Below are 18,736 nucleotides of genomic sequence, written 5' to 3'. Positions count from 1 at the left end.
ACCACGTCTCGAGGGAGAGAAAAGGTACTCAGATTGCCCCGTTCAATCTCCAGGCATGAAGATGCAGGCTCCGGAGGTGGGGGTGTAGAATCTGCCCCTGCGATTGCGAGAGGAGGTCCACCCTGCAAGAGAGACGGAGCGGAGGGCACTGAGAGAGTTGGAGTAGGTCCGAATACCACACCCTTCTCGGCCAATCCGGAGCTATTAGGATGACTTGAGCTGGGTCTTGGCAGATCTTCCTGAGAACTCGAGGAATCAAGGGTATGGGGGAAACGCTTAAAGTAAGTGACCCTTCCAGGACATCTGAAACGCGTCCCCCAAAGCTCCTTGCACCGGATACTGGAGGCTGCAAAATAGCGGGCACTGCGCATTCTCTTGAGTGGCAAACAGATCTATTTGCGGATATCCCCACATCCTGAAGATACACAGAACTAGATCTGGATGAAGGCGCCACTCGTGGTCGACCGAGCTGCGTCGACTGAGAATGTCTGCACGCACGTTCAGGACTCCGGCCAAGTGATGTGCAATCAAGCAGATCTTGTGGTCCTGAAGCCAGGACCAGAGACGAAGAGCTTCTCTGCAGAGAAGATACGACCCCACTCCTCCCTGTTTGTTTATATACCACATCGCGGTTGTGTTGTCCATTAGAACTTGGATTGACTGACCGCGAATGGAAGGGAGGAGGGCCTTGAGTGCCAGACGTACTGCCAGCAACTCTAACAGATTGATATGTAACTTCTGTTCCCCTGGAGACCAAAGGCCCTTGATCTCCAGGTCCCCCAGATGAGCTCCCCACCCTAGAGTGGAAGCATCCGTTACCACCGTGGCCACTGGAGGTGGCAGCGAGAACGGCCTTCCTTGAGACAGGTTGTCGACCGCTGCCCACCATTGAAGATCCACTGCAGTGTCTCTGGAGATCTTTATTGAATCTTCGAGATCCCCTTTGTGCTGAAACCACTGCCTGCGGACGCACCACTGAAGAGCCCTCATGTGCCAGCGTGCATGAGTGACCAACAGTATGCAAGAAGCGAACAGACCGAACAGTCGAAGGACCTTGAGGACTGGAACTACCGCTCCCTTTCGAAACATTGGAATCAACGCCTGAATATCCTGGACCCGCTGGGGTGGAGGAAAGGCCAGATTCAATGTCGTGTCCAATACTGCCCCTATGAACAGGAGGCGTTGAGAGGGCTCCAGGTGAGATTTGGGTACATTGACTGAAAAACCCAGGTCGTACAACAATTGAGTCGTCGACTGGAGATGGCACCGCACGAGCTCCGGAGTTTTGGCCTTGATCAACCAATCGTCCAGATAGGGAAACACAGCTATCCCCCTTCTTCTGAGTTCTGCTGCCACCACCGCCATCACCTTTGTGAAGACTCGAGGTGCTGAAGTAAGACCAAACGGGAGGACCGCAAACTGATAATGCTGCGATCCCACCACAAACCAGAGATACTTCCTGTGCGATTTGAGGATCGGAATATGAAAATAAGCGTCCTTCCAAGCCACTAGCTGTATCCAGTCCCTGGAAGTCACCAGAGGGCTCTACAACTTCACCTTCCTCCAGGTGTTGTCTTGCGTACTCTTCTTCCTCCAAAAGTCGAAGAGCCAGACGTCTTGATTTAAGTCTTGACTCCAAGCCTGGAGTCGACAAGGCGTCGGCCGACGCTGAAAATCTTCGTCGGCGCCGAACCTCGGATCCGTCCGAAGCCGGAAGCTCCGTCTCCAAAAGATTCTTCGACGTCGATCGGATCCGAGGTGAATCTGACGGCGCCGTAGCAGGTGTAGTCAGCCTGGGTGACGTCATAGGCATCGGCGCCGCTTCAGGTGCGGCAGATAAAAATGGGGTGAACGGCGTCGATCTGTAAGACGCCGGAACACCCAAATCATAGGCCAGAGGGCCAGACGGACCTGCATGACTTCCACCCGGCGCCATGGAAGCAAAAATGTTAAACATTGCGTTTAAAAACACTGCAGGATCCGATCCTGGAGTCGGGAAAGCCGGGCATTGCTGCTGCTGCACCAGCGCCGGCATAGATGCCGAGGAGGGTCCAGGTAACTCCTGGCCAGGAGAACCTTCAGGCCTCTGGGGAGGCTCGACCTCAAAGACCGACCCGGGTGACGTCGGGGTCGTAGGAGGCGGAGGGGTGACGGTCGGGCTTATCTCCCACGTCGGACGACGCTGAGCCGACGGAGAAGCCGATCTTGACCTGGACCGCCCCTTGCTCGATCGGCGCCGAGATCTGTGACGGCACCGAGAGTCACTATGATGGTGACGAGACCTCGAGGATCTCAAAGAAGACTCCCTCCGATGACGCCTCTCCTTCTTCTTCTTGGACCGAGCCAAGAACAATTTCGCCTCCCTCTCTTTAAGAGCCTTAGGGTTCATGCGCTGACAGGAGCCGCATGACTCGACCTCATGGTCGGAACTAAGGCACCAGAGGCAGTTTTCGTGGGGGTCGGTAACCGACATTCGACCCCCGCACTGGCTACAAGGTTTAAAGACGGATTTTCTAGGCTGCGACATCGTAACCGTCGTTGGAAACAGTAGCTCCCTGTGAGCCTCGAAGAATTAACCGTTACTCGGGCACTGAAAAAAGGGAACTGACGTCTGCACGTCGACGAGGGCTTCTTATTGCCTGGATGACGTCATGTGGCGTCACGTGGAGTCGTGCGATTGTGACGTCATCGTCGACGTGCAGAGCTAGAAGAAATTTCTGTTGAGGGCTGCCGCGAGGGGAGAATTCTTTAGGTGAGGAATCCACAGGTAGGTGTATCCATCAGAAACCCCTATGCGCCGCCTCACAGCAGTCCATATTGGCCATACCCTGCTGCCTGTTTATGGCCCCTCAAACTCCCTGTGCATGACCTCAGCCCATGTGTATTGGCTATTAGTCACAGGACTTTGCTTTCGGCCATACCTTGCAACTACTCTTCATGTACACAAAACCGCTGGGTACAGGAAATACCCTCTAGCCTGGTCCTGTACGCATGGTCTTAAATGTGCGCTGCAGTCAAAATGCTGATCGTAGCTTCTAGTCAGACTGTGCATCTAGGTCTTGAGCTCCTGATCTACAATACACAGCCTTTGACCATATGCAGTGGCCATATGGTATTTAATTTAGACACTCTGGGGCATATTTATAATTGTTTTGCGCTAAATTTGCGTCATTTTTTACGCAAATTCGGTGCAAAACTAACTCCATATTTATACTTTGGCGTTAGACCATTCTAGCGCCAAAGTTATGGAGTTAAAGTCATTTTTTGGACGTGGAAACCTACTTCGCGTCAATGAGATGCACAGTAGATGTTCCTGTACAAAAAAATTACTCTATGGCCTTAGCGCCATATTTATCCCCCGTGCTAAAATCACACACAGGAGGGAGGAGGGGTCAAAAAATGGAGCAAACCTTGCTTTGCAACATTTTTTAATTCCTGGGTCAGGGCAGGCGTTGGGAGACCTGTGGGCCTATTTCCATGGTGGAACACCATGGAATAAGCCCATGGGTGCCCTCCCCAGGCCCCAGGGACATCCCCACCCACACCAGAGGGACAGCAGAGGATGGGACACCCCATCCCAGGTAAGTATAGGTAAGTACAGGTAAGTATTTTATTCTATTTTTTAAAGTGCCATTGGGGGCCCTGAAATGGCCCCCCCTACATGGCACTGGGTGAAATGGCCATTCCCAGGTGACCCTGGTCCCCTGTGCTGGCCATTGGGGTGGGGGGCATGACTCCTGTCTTTTCTAAGACAAGAGTCATGTAGTATGGATGGTTTAGCGTCAGGAAATTACTCTAGGTAGGTTAGAGTCATTTTGTTTTAACTCTAACCTGCCTAACGTCATTTTTTAGTGCAAGACCCCCTTCTTCCATACTGCCAGCCCCACCAGACTAACGTCATTTTTTTTTTACGCTAGCCTACCCTTTGCACTGGCTTGCACCATTCCATAAATATGAGGCCCGGCTGGTGCACAGAAATGGTGCAAGCCAGTGCTAAACTTTTTGGTGCAAAACTGCGTTAGTGCAGTTTTGCACCAGGAAGTATAAATCAGGGCCTCTGTGCTTTGAGTGCAGGGTGTGGACCTCCCACTGTTCTCTGTGTCCTGTCCTTATGTCCAAAACCCACTGCATAAGGCTTCTGGGCAGAGGGCCAAACCCAGTCATCTTGTCCAGAACATATTAATCACTGCCTTCAACCATGCACAGCAACCACTCAGACAGGGGCATGGTATTTAGCCAAACCCCAGACCCAGTCCTCATATCGCGAAATCAATTATATTAGGGCTTTGGATGTAAGTAGTAGTCAGTGGGTACAGGCTTCGGCCTCCTGGCATGCAGTGTACCAAATTATAGAGGCTGACACCTGCTGTACATAGACTTTGGCCGTTTGCTGCGGCCACTGGATGCAGGGTGTGGACTGTAACCCTGGCCTGGGCCTAGTTCTTCTACCTCTGAGGCCACCAGGCACAGGTGTAGAGCATGGCATTCTGCAACATGGTCCAACAGCCCACTTCCTCTCAGTGCCCACTTTGGCAATTATTTTTTATATACCAAATTGTGTTTGAGAAACAGAATGTAGTTTGAGAATTACTTCCATTTTAAGATGATGACATTCACCTTAAAATGGCAGAGGTGTTGTAAATGGTTAAAGATTTGAATCCATTCTGAGATGACCGTGATCGCCTTTCAATAACTGCGATTCTTGAACCATGTTGTGGTTCAAAATTATTACCAGCGTTTCTGCCATACATTTTCTAATTTTTTTAAATCGCTGCCAGTGGACGCGATCATTAGGAAAGATTTTAAATAAACTTTTCCCCATGTTTGCTCACCTTTTTTTTTAACTTTGTTTCCTTGTGCCCCCTGGGACTTTAAAGACCCATAGAGCATTTTAGCATCTTTGTAAGATGAGTGTGTAGCTACAGGGTTGCCAAACCACTGCACCTTTTTTATGTTCATGTGGGCGATGCCAAACCCCCAGGGTAGTGCATAGCTGCCTCGATCCTGCATCAGAAGACTGGTGCAACTGACAGCATTCAGCTGGCCCTGAGCCTCATTCTACTGCATAATAATGTAGGAGATGGAAGACCAGGCTCGGGTTGAGAAGTGAAGCGATTTCTATCTGTCCCTTTGGCAAAGTCGAAGAATATCAATTACTGTGGTGAACTTCAGCCATTTGGAATGGCTATGTTGCATTTTTAAACCCACGTGGTATTGAGCAGGCCTGGGAGATTGAATAAATCATACTTATATGTACATCTCTTCCTGGCCACAGTGACAGGCTGGAGAAAGAAAAGAAATGTGGGTGTGGATAACTTCTAACTTACTTCCTCCTTTCATCAGCACCCAATATAGCATCTTCAGGTGTTCCTGGACTTTGCCAAAGGTCTAGGCAACTTGAAGGTGCCTTTTCAATACACAGACTTCATAGTCCTGGGAGAAATCAATCCATCCATCCTAAATGCAATGTGTCTAATCTCTTAAAAGAGGACCTTTTCGGACTCAAACTCCTGCTACTGGTTGTAGGACCAACCCATAATGCTGGTCATACTCTAGATCTATTTTTTTCTAATTTGCATAATCTGACAGTCGCTTCTCCCCTACCCCTTACTTGGTCCGACCATTTCATAATTCCATTTGCTTGTTTATTTAATTCTGGACGACACCAGAAGACTGTTGTCGATAAGCTCTAAAACTGGCTATCAAAGCTATCAACCCCACCTAATTTTTACAGCCTGCCTGTTTAGTTAGCCTTTGCACACAATATTATCAGTACTTTCTGTCCAAGGCTAAAGAACTCTGTACAAGATATGCAAGTTGTGTTGCCCGTTTAGAAGACAGTTTCAAATGCCCAGATACAGCATTTCATCGAAATTTTACTTCCAACACAGTACGGTTCATTATATTAACAAGGCACTTATCTACATGGGGTAGGGAGCATTCGGACCACGACTATCCTGAGAGGCATGCTGTGCGACATGCAGGTCGGCTGGTGCTGATCTGCCAGCGTCCAGCGGGGACTGCCATCTACATCACCGAATAACTTGTGACACTGTTTTAGGGTATGGGGTTGAGACTAATCCCTTAGATCAGACAGAAGGGTACACCCACTATGTTCTCAGCGTAGACATAGGGTTAGGTAGGAACCTTTAGAACAAACTTCTATAACATCTAGAACCACACATATCATAGTTGGATTGTTTATCTTTTGTACTATGTTTGTAATGCTGATTACCTTGCTTTGTTTGATCTGCCTAGTTATCACAGCTCAATCTAAATGCCAGATTGTGATTGTTTCAATAAATGCACTGAAAACCTATCTCACATCTTTGTGTCTCGCCATGGAATGTATGGGTAACAGTACGAACGGGGTAAGATCTGTTTCCATGGTTTCCCTGGGGAGTCAGAATGCAAGGTTCAGGTTGCCATAATCACCTCTCACCTCAGTAGTTTTGGGGCTCGGATGAAACACTATGAGCTAGACTCAGTCTCTCACACTCCACTGTTCTGCCGTCCTAAACACACAGTCTTATTACTATAGTAGAAATTTCATAACAATGTAAGGTTCCCTTGGCTAACATTGTTGAGTGATGCAATCTCAAAGTAGTTTTCTATACAGATGACACTCAGCTGTGGCTTTCCTTCCAACAGTTTAATGAAAACATTGTAGATTTGTTCAAAGGTTACTTGGTAGCAATTGTGGATTGGATGAAAGAAAGTTGTCTCAAGCTTAACTCTAAAAAATTGGAGGTGGGTTTTTTGGGGGGAAGGCATCCCTTTGTCCCCAAAGCTAGTGGTCCTCAGAACTGGGCAGGCCTCCCATTCCTACCTCCCCAGCCACAAACATTGGATTTATATTTGACACTGACCTCACTTTTTTACCCCAGATTTCCTTGGCCATCTCTATCTGTTTTGTCCTATTTCGGTCCCTCAAGAATGCTGCAGCAAGACTGATTCTAAAAGCACCTTTCAGACATGTAATTACTCCATATCGGGCTGCCAGTAAAAGAACAGATACATTTCAAAGTATTGGTCATTTCCCAAACAGCCTTCTATCAGAAAGGCCCTTTATATCTGAGCGAGAGGTTGCCTCAATATCAGCCCAAAATAATTTTCAGTTTTGCCAATCTTCTCCTATTGCACATTCCAAAAATGTGCAAAGCTAGAAGAGGCAGAAGTTTGTCCTTTGTTCTAGTACCTAGTCTCTGGAATACCCTTCTACTCTCACTCGGCAAAAATTTCTACAGCAATCCTTTTTAAAAAATTCCCAAAACTTTGCCTGTAGCATTTTACCTAAGCCTTAGGAGGCAATTGAAGCGCTACATGAATTTTATTCCCTTCATCCATTATAAATATTTGCATGCTCATGATCAAAGATAGGAGAGACAAGATGACTATCCTCAAATATTTTCAGCCAATCATTTGGCTTTTTTTTCAATTAATTATTTTTTTAATCTGTACATGAACATCAGGAAAATTCAGCCAATGAAATGGGCCTCTTTACTAATATATATATATTTTATGCAATCGGTCTTAAATCAGACACAGTGCACACAAGCTGCCCGTGCCAGTGGTAGGAGGTAGACCAATCCTCCTAAAATTATAATTCCAAGGAAAAGAAACCACTGCACTCCATTTCTCCTGAAAAATTAACAGCGTTTAATCCACGCCAACAAACACCAACGCATTTTCACTCCGAAGCGTCTGCGTTGGTGTTTGTTGGCATGGATTAAACACTGTTAATTTTTCAGGAGAAACCGAGTGCAGTGGTTTCTTTTCCTTGGAAACAATATATATATATATATATATATATATATATATATATATATATATATATATATAAATAAATATATATCCCCTAAGCTGGACAGCGGTTTTTGATCCACAGCAGCTGAATGAAAATGCACCAGCTCAGAAAGAAGGTACAAATGCTGCCAAAAGCTACATCCCTGTTAAATTTCAAATTTGGTGTTCTTTTACTCAGCAAAGTTCTGTCTTTTCTCTTGGTGACTGACCGTAACATTGCTTCTCTGATCCATAAAATAGATTTATGTTAAGGGCGGCTGGTTAAGGTGTTGTTCCGGTACAGGTGGTCATTCGGCATCAATTACTTTTTGACATCAAATCTTCAAATTTAGGCAACACTTGAGACTGCGCCCAAAACAGCTGTCTACACTTAGACAGAATAACGAAAAAGACTTACAATTTCAATCTTTTCTTGTGAAAACCCTTTTTTCTTCTTATGAATTAATGAGTTTCGCATTGTTTAAATATTGTTTCTTTATTTTCACATGCTGTAAAATATTTCGATATTTTAGTCTCATTTTCCCCATTTTTTATTGCTGTGCCCCTGAAATTTTCAACAATCGGAAAAAGAATGCTTATTTGTGTTTTCACAGAGAAAGCTCCCTATGTGTGCATAGTCGAGAATCGAGAATCACAACTGTGCAACAAAGATACATGTTCTAGAACTGTCATGCGTGCCCTCAAACATGCATCTGGTCCTAAAACGCACATGTACATTGTATAATTACGATTCTTAAATAAGAAGACTTTTACAGGACTGACAAGCTACTAACACACATGTGCGGCACTACAATCCTTAGCAATTGAACAATGTGCATGCCCGTTCAAGGACTGTGATTGTGCAATGTGCATGCACATTTGAGTTTTACATCTGTGCCCTTCAATGTGCAAACTTATTTCCGTTGCACAAATAAGCTTTCTTTTTCCGACTGTTGAACATTTCAGGGGCACATAAAATATGGGGAAAATTTGACTTAAATATCGAAATATTTTACACCATGTGAAAATAAAGAAAACAAATGTATACAATGCGAAACTCATTAATTCATAAAAAAGGGTTTCCACAAGAAAAGCTTGAAATTGTAAGTCTTTTTCGCTAATCTGTCATGAGTAGACAGCTGTTTTGGGCGCAGTCTGGAGTGTTGCCTAAATTTGAAGATTTGATGTCAAAAAGTAATTGGAGCTGAATAAGTATTAATGACCATCTGTACCGGCACAACACCTTAACCAGCCGCCCTTAACTTAAATCTTTTTTAATGATCAGAGAACCAATGATACGGTCAGTCACCAAGAGATAAGACAGAACTTTGCTCATTAATAAAATCTACCACTTTTCAATCAGGCTATGGGCCTGTAAATCTTTATGTCTGTGTAAATTTACTGGCCATATCAATGAAAAGTGTGCTGTCTGAAATCACAATGCACTACCACACAATGCTTTGGTAACATTAAAAAATCGTCTGAACTCATGTCCATTAAAAGGTGGGTAGGTCACAAAAGTGGACTGAGGTTCTAAAATGTTTGGGAACCACTGTCCAGAGCCATACCCTGAGGTCAGTCCGTAAATTATTATAATTTATTGCTAAAAGTTAGTGTTTCTTTTTTTCATGTATGTCAACTATTGACGTATATTTGTTTTATATTGATTTAATAGTTGATGTGATATGCTGGGAAGTTATATTACAAAAATATATTAAGTAACACAAACACACCTTAACCAGTAATAGACAGTGAATAAAACAAGAATGTGAAAGAACGAGTGAGCAGGGGAATAAGACCAGCCTATGAGCCTTTGTGAAGGACATTTAACCTTTGAAAAGATGGGTTAACATCCGAAATCAGTGGATGTATATCTGTAGTGACTACAGTATGAGAACAATACAATATACTTAACAATGTGAAGAATATAAACATAACAAACCTTCAGAATATGTCAGCAATACTTTATTGACTGCTGGAGCATGCTGTGAAGCCTACTGTCTTGACATAAAATGTGGATTTTCCAAGTGCTAATGACGAAAAGTACCAATTTCATTAAAGACACAGAGGCGAGTTTTAGCCCACCACATAGTAATATTGTTAAATATGATTAATATAAATATATACATTTATCAAAACATACACTTTAAAAAAAATGATGACACTTTTTAAATAATATAATAATAATATAATATCTCAAATGATTCTTCTTTTTGCAAAATAAGATACTAATGATAGCAATTCGACCTTCACCTCACATGGCACTTACTTACTCTCAGCAGCATTTATAATATTCTGTTTTCAGGAGGAAACATTTTTCTTACTTTGGGTAGCTGTAGGCAATGGCATATGTAAATGATGAGTTAAAGTTTGCTACAAATGCTTTTAGCATCAGTTACAAGGTATAGGTGCCTATATATATATAAAGTCGAGAGACCTGTTTCTTATTTAGACGTTTTAAAGCGTATCGTTGCCAGAATGAAGCTGAGGTTTGGGTAATGTAAATCTAAATTATCTTAATTCCTAACCAATTAACTATAGTGCTCATTAATATCACAGACATTTCCTGAATTTGCTCTGAAAGCACATTACATTTGTTTCTTGATAATTAAGGGTGAATATTGGAAGTGAATGCCTCTTTTTTCATGATCACGCACATAGTCTTTGACTGGTGCTGCTGGTTTTATACTCTGGAAGTACACTGAGGCCTGCCTACCAGTCAGTACTCAGTGCCTGTGCTCTTAGCCTTAAAAGTATATGTATGACTGGTTTATATCAATTGGTTTAGCTTTATTTACTTATAAGTCCCTAGTATGTGGTACCAAAGGTACCCAAGGTCTGTAAGTTAAGGGGTCCCAATAAGGCTGCAGCACTCATTGTGCCACCCTGGTTGGGAAAATGTGAAAACATGTCTCCCACTCAGCTGCTGCAGATTGGCAGAGCAGTTTTAAACTGCTAACTGGACTTTGCCATTTAATGTAATGGCAAAGCCCAACACTCCCTTTCTAATATAAACGTCACCCCTACAGCAGACCTATACATTTAAGGGAAGGGTGGTGTATATTAAAAGGTTTGACATGTATTTTATATGTTCTAACAGTAAAATCCCCAAATTGTTGTTTTTTTCGGCGGAAAACTATTAGCCCCATTGACTAGTGCAGAGTTACATGTCACATGTTGACAACTCAGCAATGCTAACTTCTGAGCGGTGGGTACCTCTACAGTTGGTACTTCAAGGTATCAAAATATTTGTCACATTAATCCTGACTTGATGAACAAGTAGAATTTAATGTAACTTTTGAGCACTCTGTGTCAAGTTTTTCAGTGACATTTACAGATGTTGGCCATAAGACAGCCTTCCACCTTCCTGTGGAGAAGTGTGAATGACTCCCAGGAACAGTAGGTGCTTGTGGTTAGAATAGGTATTACCTATCCCTGGCAGGAAGCCACACAGGGTTTGAGCCCAATAGATGAGCTTCAAAAGGAAACCATCTTTGAAGGGCAAATAGTGAACACACATGAGAGGGGCTACTCATTTGTTGTGGTATTCGGGTTGGCATCTGGAGCAGAGAGGGGAAACCAGTTGTCAAACTGTTTTTTTCATGGGCATGTAGTCCTCGGTTAGCCACACCTCTAGGGTGGGCTATCAAGCTCCACACACTGAGAGAGGGGTTCTGCCATATATGAAGTTGATACAATAATACATTCTGGGATAGCTAGATGCCACACAATGCAGGAAGTCGTCATCAGGTGGGGAATCTCCCAATGCCCCTTTGGCTAGTAGCATCTACATCCTTAAGTGTACATTCTGGCCATAAGTTAGCACCACTTGGACCCAGACCTCAGATCTCATCTGGACAGAGGACTGAAGAAGGAATGCCCTGCTGCTCTGTGGACCTGGCAAGAGAGGCTGCACCAACCGCAGGACTGCCGACAACTGTGCCTGTGATGCCTGGCTCATGGCAAAGTTGCTCCCTAGCCCCAGACAAAAGAGGTGACATCAAAGAGTCCATTGGCTGACTTCCTGCTACATTGCCAAGACCACAAAAGCTGAAGATGCCATTTTTGTCCAGTCAGTAGCCATAATTGCTTGATCCTCTCTGACCGCCAACGTACGGCCTGGAAAACCAAGTGCCAGAAAAGTTGCCTCCCTTTCAAAAGTTGGACATGACTCCATAGAAAATCCAGTCCTAAATTACTGAAAGAAAGGGCGCTCTTCTTCTCCTCCGCGTCATTTTGTTTGTTTTGATTATTATGACTCTGAGAAGGACCAGGTGGGAGAAAGCTTACAGAGAAAGGTGACTTGATGTTTTGACCAGGTATCCATAGCCCTAGCCCTAATGTAATCCAGTTAATGCTCTCCAGCCTTTCTCACTCGCATGCATTTCAATAACTAATGGGGCTGGAGGACACAAAGCAATCCCCATTCAGGTGGTAAGCATGATCCAGCCAACATATGGGTTCTGATTTTATCTCCTTGGTAGAGATTGAAAAAGCCATGCCCTGAGAGTCTGGAAACCAGTGGACTAGCAGGAGACTGAGATCTTAAGCACATTGCCCTGCACTCCAAAGGTTCACCTCCAGGGAAAGGACAGTGGTAGAGAATTCTATTCTCAGAACGTTTTCCCTCCATCATAGAACAGAATGTGAAGAAGCCCATTAAAGCTCATATCACAAATCCTTCTGGGAAGGAATCAATCCTTGCAAAACATAGCCATGCTACAAATTAATAAAATTGACTCCAAGATTTCCTTACTGTCCGATGTTCAGCTGTGGGAGAGTGATGCATCCCCTAGCTTATCGGTCTCCATACTACCCAGGAGGTGCCCCTCTCTCCTACAAAGAAGCGAAACTATGCTCATGCCCGACTCCAACACGAGAGCTTGCAGCCAGAACCACGTCATTGCTCTAACAACAAGTGTACTTGCTCCTCCTCGCACCGCCAGGATCAACCTCAACCAGAAGAATCAAAACTGCACTTTTACCGACCACTAAATGAGCAGACTCCTGGTCACAGACATCCCATGAGCTAGCGCAGAGCACCTGCCCATGAAGGGGTCCCCGAGACACAAAAAAACACAGGAATTAAAGACACAAAAAGCAGGACTTAAGGAGGGGGGAGGGACTTTTATGTTTCAAGGGGATGTGTATGAGTGGTGCAGGGGCCTCACGTTGTAATGTATCAAAGCGAGCGGGACAAGGGAGTACTGTACATTGGGTCATACCAGATCTCTTCAGTACAAGATCAAACTTATTTCATAAAACTCCTGTGCTTGAAGTAATATTTAATTGTAAACTTTTTTATCCGCCTGTACTTGCATTATTTTTCAAGGGCGGCTCCTTCACTACAGCGAAGGAGTGTTGCCCCACTGCCTGTACCGGAAGCAGACAAATAAAACAATAGATCATTTTATTTTTCTGCAGCCAGCAGCGCAGAGAGGAGCGGGACTGGGCCACAGGAGGTAGGAGAGGGGAGAGTGCACCTAAGTGCGCATGTGTGTTTGGCTGGCCGTCTGAGACCGACCAAACACACATACGCACTTAGGTTTCTCCAGCCAGGCTGGAGAAACTGCACAGACCCCAGGGCTGTGTCTAAGCGGCAGTCACTGCTGCTCAGACCAATCCTGGTGCTGCTTTCATGCAAGATTTTGCCTGAAAGCAGCACCAGGATTGGTGGGGAGCCTGTACTGGTCTCCCAGCAGTAAATGCTGGAACACCGGAAGAAAAGGAGCACGAGGTGGCAGGAGGCGGCAGGGATGGAGTTAAGGTCAGTTCTATTTTTTGCCTCATCTCCGTTCTCCCCACCCCCACCCCTCCCCTTGCGTTACGCGGCGGCCGCTGCTGTTATTTTTATCACTAAATAACTACATTTTTCAAGCAGCATCCCATAGCGTAGATTTTATGCAGGAAAAGAAGGTGCTCGGCCTGTCACTTTCTCAAAATTACTGAACTCTGTCCAGATGTTGGGTGTTCAGTATTAATCTAGAGTTTCAAGGTAGCAACATATTCACTGGAATTAAAAAATTTACATTTGGATCAGCAGCATTATTAATTAGTGAAGAACTGTGAGGCAATTGATCACTTTCTGTACAGACACCTGTAGAAAATAATTATACTGAACCACTGGTCTTGAAGAGTATAATTGATGGCTGAAAAAAGACTTTGAACATTTCTGCAATACAAGCCAGAGAATCAGGCCCTAACGCCACTGATTTATCAACAATGCAACTTTTCTAGTGCAGTGAAGATGTTACCCCAAGGAAAGATGATACCACATTCTAAAACACAAGGTGTGAAGTTCCCCATGCGTGGTCAGTTTCTGATCCCAACAAACACACGTAGTTACCCGAGACAAAGTTTGCACTGAAATCCCTGGAAGTAAAAATTATGTATTGTCTTCGTCCTAATGATAGTTTAGGAAAAGTCACCTTTCTGTATAATCTCTCGAAATTTGTGGCCTGATCTCCAGGCCTGTATTCTGGCTTCTAAAACATGTTGAGCAATTAACTAACCTCAATGGGTATATTTGGTGTTTAGAAATGTTTTAAAACTGTGCAAATGGCATAAGAAATCACAGGTTGTCCAAACTTTGGCTTGTTTTTCACGACCCACATTAAAGATTGTAAAACATGTCACTGGGGCTGCCCCAGAAGTCTTCAGCTGTATTACATACAGTGCCCCGGAATGCAGCGGGTATGTGTGCCCACTTTCTGTGCTCTTAAGGCATGTAGCATTACTGAAGGAGGCAGAAGCATATGCGCTCTCTTCTGTAATACAGATAGTGCTATCTTCGGGTGCTATTCCCTCATTAGCATGAGTGCATGGCCCAATGCTAAGGAGGAGAACACTTTGCCTCTGCGCCTACGCATTATGGATGCAGAATCAAGGCGTGGAGGTGGTAAGGAAGCACACTGAGGCCCACATTTATACTTTTTGAACGCCGCATTTACGCTGGTATTTGGCGCAAAAACGGTGCAAAACTTACAAAATACAATTGTATTTTGCAAGTTTGCGCCGCTTTTGCATAAAAAAATGACGAAAATGCGACGCAAACAAAATATAAATATGAGCCTGACTGTGCATCACCAAAAGGTGTGCCTCCTGAAGCGTACCCACCAAAGGGGGAAAAGGCTGTCCCATGGACCTCTCAGACATCACACTGCAGGCGAGTGCAGTCACTCGCTACACCAGCCTGTAGGGGTATGCCTGCCCCTCTTTAGAGTGCAGGTGGCTGCTACGTCCACTGTGAAACATACTTTATACTTTTTTAGTGCTGCATTTGCTCCGCTTTTTGATGCAAAAGCTGCGCAAACTTACAAAATACAATTGTATTTTGTAAGTTTGCGCTGCTTTGTGTAAAAAAATAATGCAAATGCAGCACTAAAAAAGTATAAATATGGGCCAGAGTCGCTTGTAGGCACTCTATCACTGAATGTGCTGGTGTGGGGGCTATGCATTCATGATAACAGAGCTACTATCCCAGTCTGCACGAGAGGCACCTTTTGAAACATGCACCTGGCAGAGACTGGGACAGAGCGCCGGCTCTGTATTCTGGACCCTAGACTACTGTAGGCTAAGCTGTGATAAACATGTCAGAATAAATATTTTTCACTAGCTGCTTCCAGCATTTGTTAAGTCATCAGTAAAGGATGCTTTGGAATGGACGAGATCTAACTACTTGTGTAGAAGTCATGCCATTTATGTAACTGGCATGTCTCTACAGTAGCAACATTCAGAATGCTTGTTACTGCACAGGCTAAACATCATTTCCATTTGCAAATGCCTAGTTTATGTATAAAGTCTCTAAATGTATTATCTGGCTTTATTATTCACTAGAAAACTCATCTCTGCAGGATTTTCTTCAGCTTTAAAAATCGAATTCATTAGCGAACTTAGATTTTTAATATAAATGTCAAACAAATGATTTTTGGAAAATGCATTCTCCTTTGCCTAAGCCCTGTTGATCTCCTCTTTACTGTTTTCCTACCGCCTAAGGTTTCTCTGTGAAAGCTGCACTGTTGGGTGATTCCTATTATCAGGACGAGAGAATGATAGCCATAGGGCCTCACACTCTCGTGAAACATATGGCCGCAGTTATCAGAAGAAAGTGAGGGGAACAGAAGGAAAATGAGTCAAATATAAAACACACAAAAACACAGGTAGGAAGTGTTGTGTTTAGGTAAAAGTGAAGAAATAGAGTGAACCTACCTTTGAAGTTGACCTTCCCATTGCTTCACTGCCACTTTCCACAGAGTGGGTACAAGATGGATAGATGTTGTTTGAGTATGTTTTCCACTGGTGGTGAATGTGCGATGCCTCATTATAATTGGCAAGCCTAGGAGTGGGATCAGGGGACACCAGCAGCCGAGCTTCCTTCTGCTACCTACAAAAACACCTAGAATAGGGTTCTTTGGGGATTGATTGAGCCCAGTAATACTCAAAGTAAGGCCCTGGGGCTGCATGCTGACCTCCTGACCTTTACATGTGGCCCCCTGGTCAAGGAGCACCACTGGGCTGCTGTTTACTGGACTCATCACAAACATTAAAATGACAATAAATAAACAGGCAAGCCTTTATTCAAAGGTTAGTGGAACCTAAAGAAATTAAGTTACTGGGGTACCCTGCACCTCTTAACTTTAGAAACGCCTTCATTTTTAAGATATCTTGCAACAAAGGTGTAAAAGTGTGATAAAGTATGTTTAAAATTCATTAACATGCAGAAACGTTTCATCTTAGTACATCAGATTGCATCATTGCATTGGGAAGTATTTTTAAAAAGGGATAGTTTTCAAACATGAATTCTGAAACATTCATTCTTACCCTGACAATAATGACAGTAGTGTACTAAGAAGCAAGTCTTGTTATGTGCTCTCCGTGGGTGGCCTGGGTTTCTACCCTACACGAACACCATTACAGTTTATTCAATCAAACACAGTAGAAGGTTTTGTGCCATACACATCCTGATGTCAAATATTTCGAAGTCCTCAAATGTTATAATGAAGAAAAAGGAGGAATCGTGAAATAAAAAACGTTGCCTAGGATCACACAATTTGATTAAGTGAAAAAGACGGAATTTGTCCCAAATGTTTGGTTCCACATTGTGCAATTCACACGCTACATGTATTTGCCCCGCTTCCCTTACCCCCCTGTGACTACTCATGATTAAGCCAAAAGTTTTGGAAATAAGCTACAAAGTCGGAAAGGGTCCAGAGTGGAAACTTTGTAAGGCCGTCTCTTTCACTCTGTGCTAGTTTGGGTAATATTACACAAGTGCACGCACGGCAAAGTTGTTCCTTAAATTGTAGGGGACTGCTGCTGTGAAATTACGGGCACCGAAGGTGCACATGCCCAGTGGGTATTAGAGAAGGGGCACCCATACACATGTAAATTGCAGCCCTTCGGACATTTACGGCACAAAAAGCAGGCAGAAAAGCCATCTATGACCCCGGGCGCTTCTGCAACCCGGTACTAATCTGCAACTTGCATTTATACTTAGTTAAATGATGTAACACATCACATTTACAACGTTTGCTATTTTTTCGTACCTCCTCTTACAGGACTCGTGGCCAGCTGGAACACAAATGGGTACTGGGTTATGCATTGTGCATGCCAGTTTACTACAAACGAAATGTGGAAATGGTGGAGGTCCTCCTGTGCACAATAGGATCAATTATTGGGGTGAATGTTTTATGAGAATCACAGCCAACGACTGTCTGGTCGCAGAGGATGATAGGCGCTGCCTGTGCTCTCGCTGGTCGGGGCATCCTTACATTAGGGACTACAATAAATTCATATCACTGCTGATACCCTTCCCATGACACAATGGTGCAAGTGGCACTACACGCCAATAAAGGACGGGATTTGTCGGGGTTAACTCCAGCAGCATGCCCCACGTTCACAATACCGCGAAATTCCTCTGAGGGGCATGTTAGAACCAGAAGGCACGGAATGTGCCCCAGTGAATGTGTTGTCGAGAGAAGGACAGACCGGCTTATTGCATCATAATCATACTAAATTCCTGGTCTCTTCAGTGCCTCTGGCAGAGTATGCTGCGGGTACTGCTCGGAGGCTGCACGAGAGGGTACACCTTCGCTATCACAAACATGCATGTCCCTTTCTTACAGTTTGGAATAGACTACTGCAGTGAAGCTCTTGGGCTACACAATGCGCCTCGAACACGTTTTTCTCTTTAAAGTGGGCTCCCTGTTGTATTTTCCATATTATCAGTGGGGGCAGTAGTAACATGGCTCTCAAGCATCTATATTTAAATCAAAAATGCAGTATTACCTGAATGGGGAGCAGAAGAGCGAGTCTGTGCCGATTGCCTTGTGACTTTGTTTTGGAAGCGTCCCTCGCAGCGTTTTTGCTGAACACAGCGGACGATACACCCCCTCATCTGCACGCGGACACCTAGCCGACCAAACACCTGGCCCCGAGAGCCAAACTCCGCCCAGATCCTGGCCGAGGAGGTTGAACGCCTGTCTAGGGTAGCCGGCCAGCACCATCAATCAACCGCCTAAAGGTACCCTCTGCCATGCGGGGGCAACGCCCCTTCTAAGTCCTGCCCAGTCTAGCCAAGCACCTACCCTTCAACATGCCATGCCATGGGGTCGGAGTACAAGGGGTCCCTGTTGCAATGTCTGAACAAGCTTATGACCCCCGCTCAGCGGCCCCTCCGCACCCTTAACACTGTGCGCCATTTGTTTCGCGTTATCGCTCTGATAAGGCCTCTGTTTGCTCACTTTTTACGCCTTCTAGGAAACTGCTGAGCCCTTGCTTTTTAAATAATCCACCAGCCGTTTAGCAGTCTGTATTTGCAAGACTAATCACACCAGCAACTCGTTACTGTTGCACAAATAGCGAACGTGTCGCTACCCTCCCGTCACGTTTTTTTCTTGTTTTAGAGATGTGCGAAGTGGAAATGCCAGCTGACTATCATGGTAACTTTGAC

General features: G+C 44.5%; 1 protein-coding gene across 1 annotated transcript in view; it reads right to left on the bottom strand.

Annotated features, from left to right (window-relative positions):
* RHOBTB1 (Rho related BTB domain containing 1) overlaps positions 1-18,161 on the bottom strand; it is a 202,713-nt gene extending 184,552 nt beyond the window's left edge. Inside the window, exon 1 of the mRNA XM_069240919.1 lies at positions 18,073-18,161. The gene's annotated coding sequence lies outside the window, so the exon portion shown is untranslated. The remainder of the gene's footprint in view (positions 1-18,072) is intronic.
* Between the last annotated feature and the right edge of the window lie 575 nt (positions 18,162-18,736).

Source organism: Pleurodeles waltl, chromosome 6 (assembly GCF_031143425.1).
Source record: "Pleurodeles waltl isolate 20211129_DDA chromosome 6, aPleWal1.hap1.20221129, whole genome shotgun sequence".
In the NCBI taxonomy this organism is placed as follows: Eukaryota; Metazoa; Chordata; class Amphibia; order Caudata; family Salamandridae; genus Pleurodeles; species Pleurodeles waltl.
This window is presented reverse-complemented; position numbering and strand designations above follow the sequence as displayed.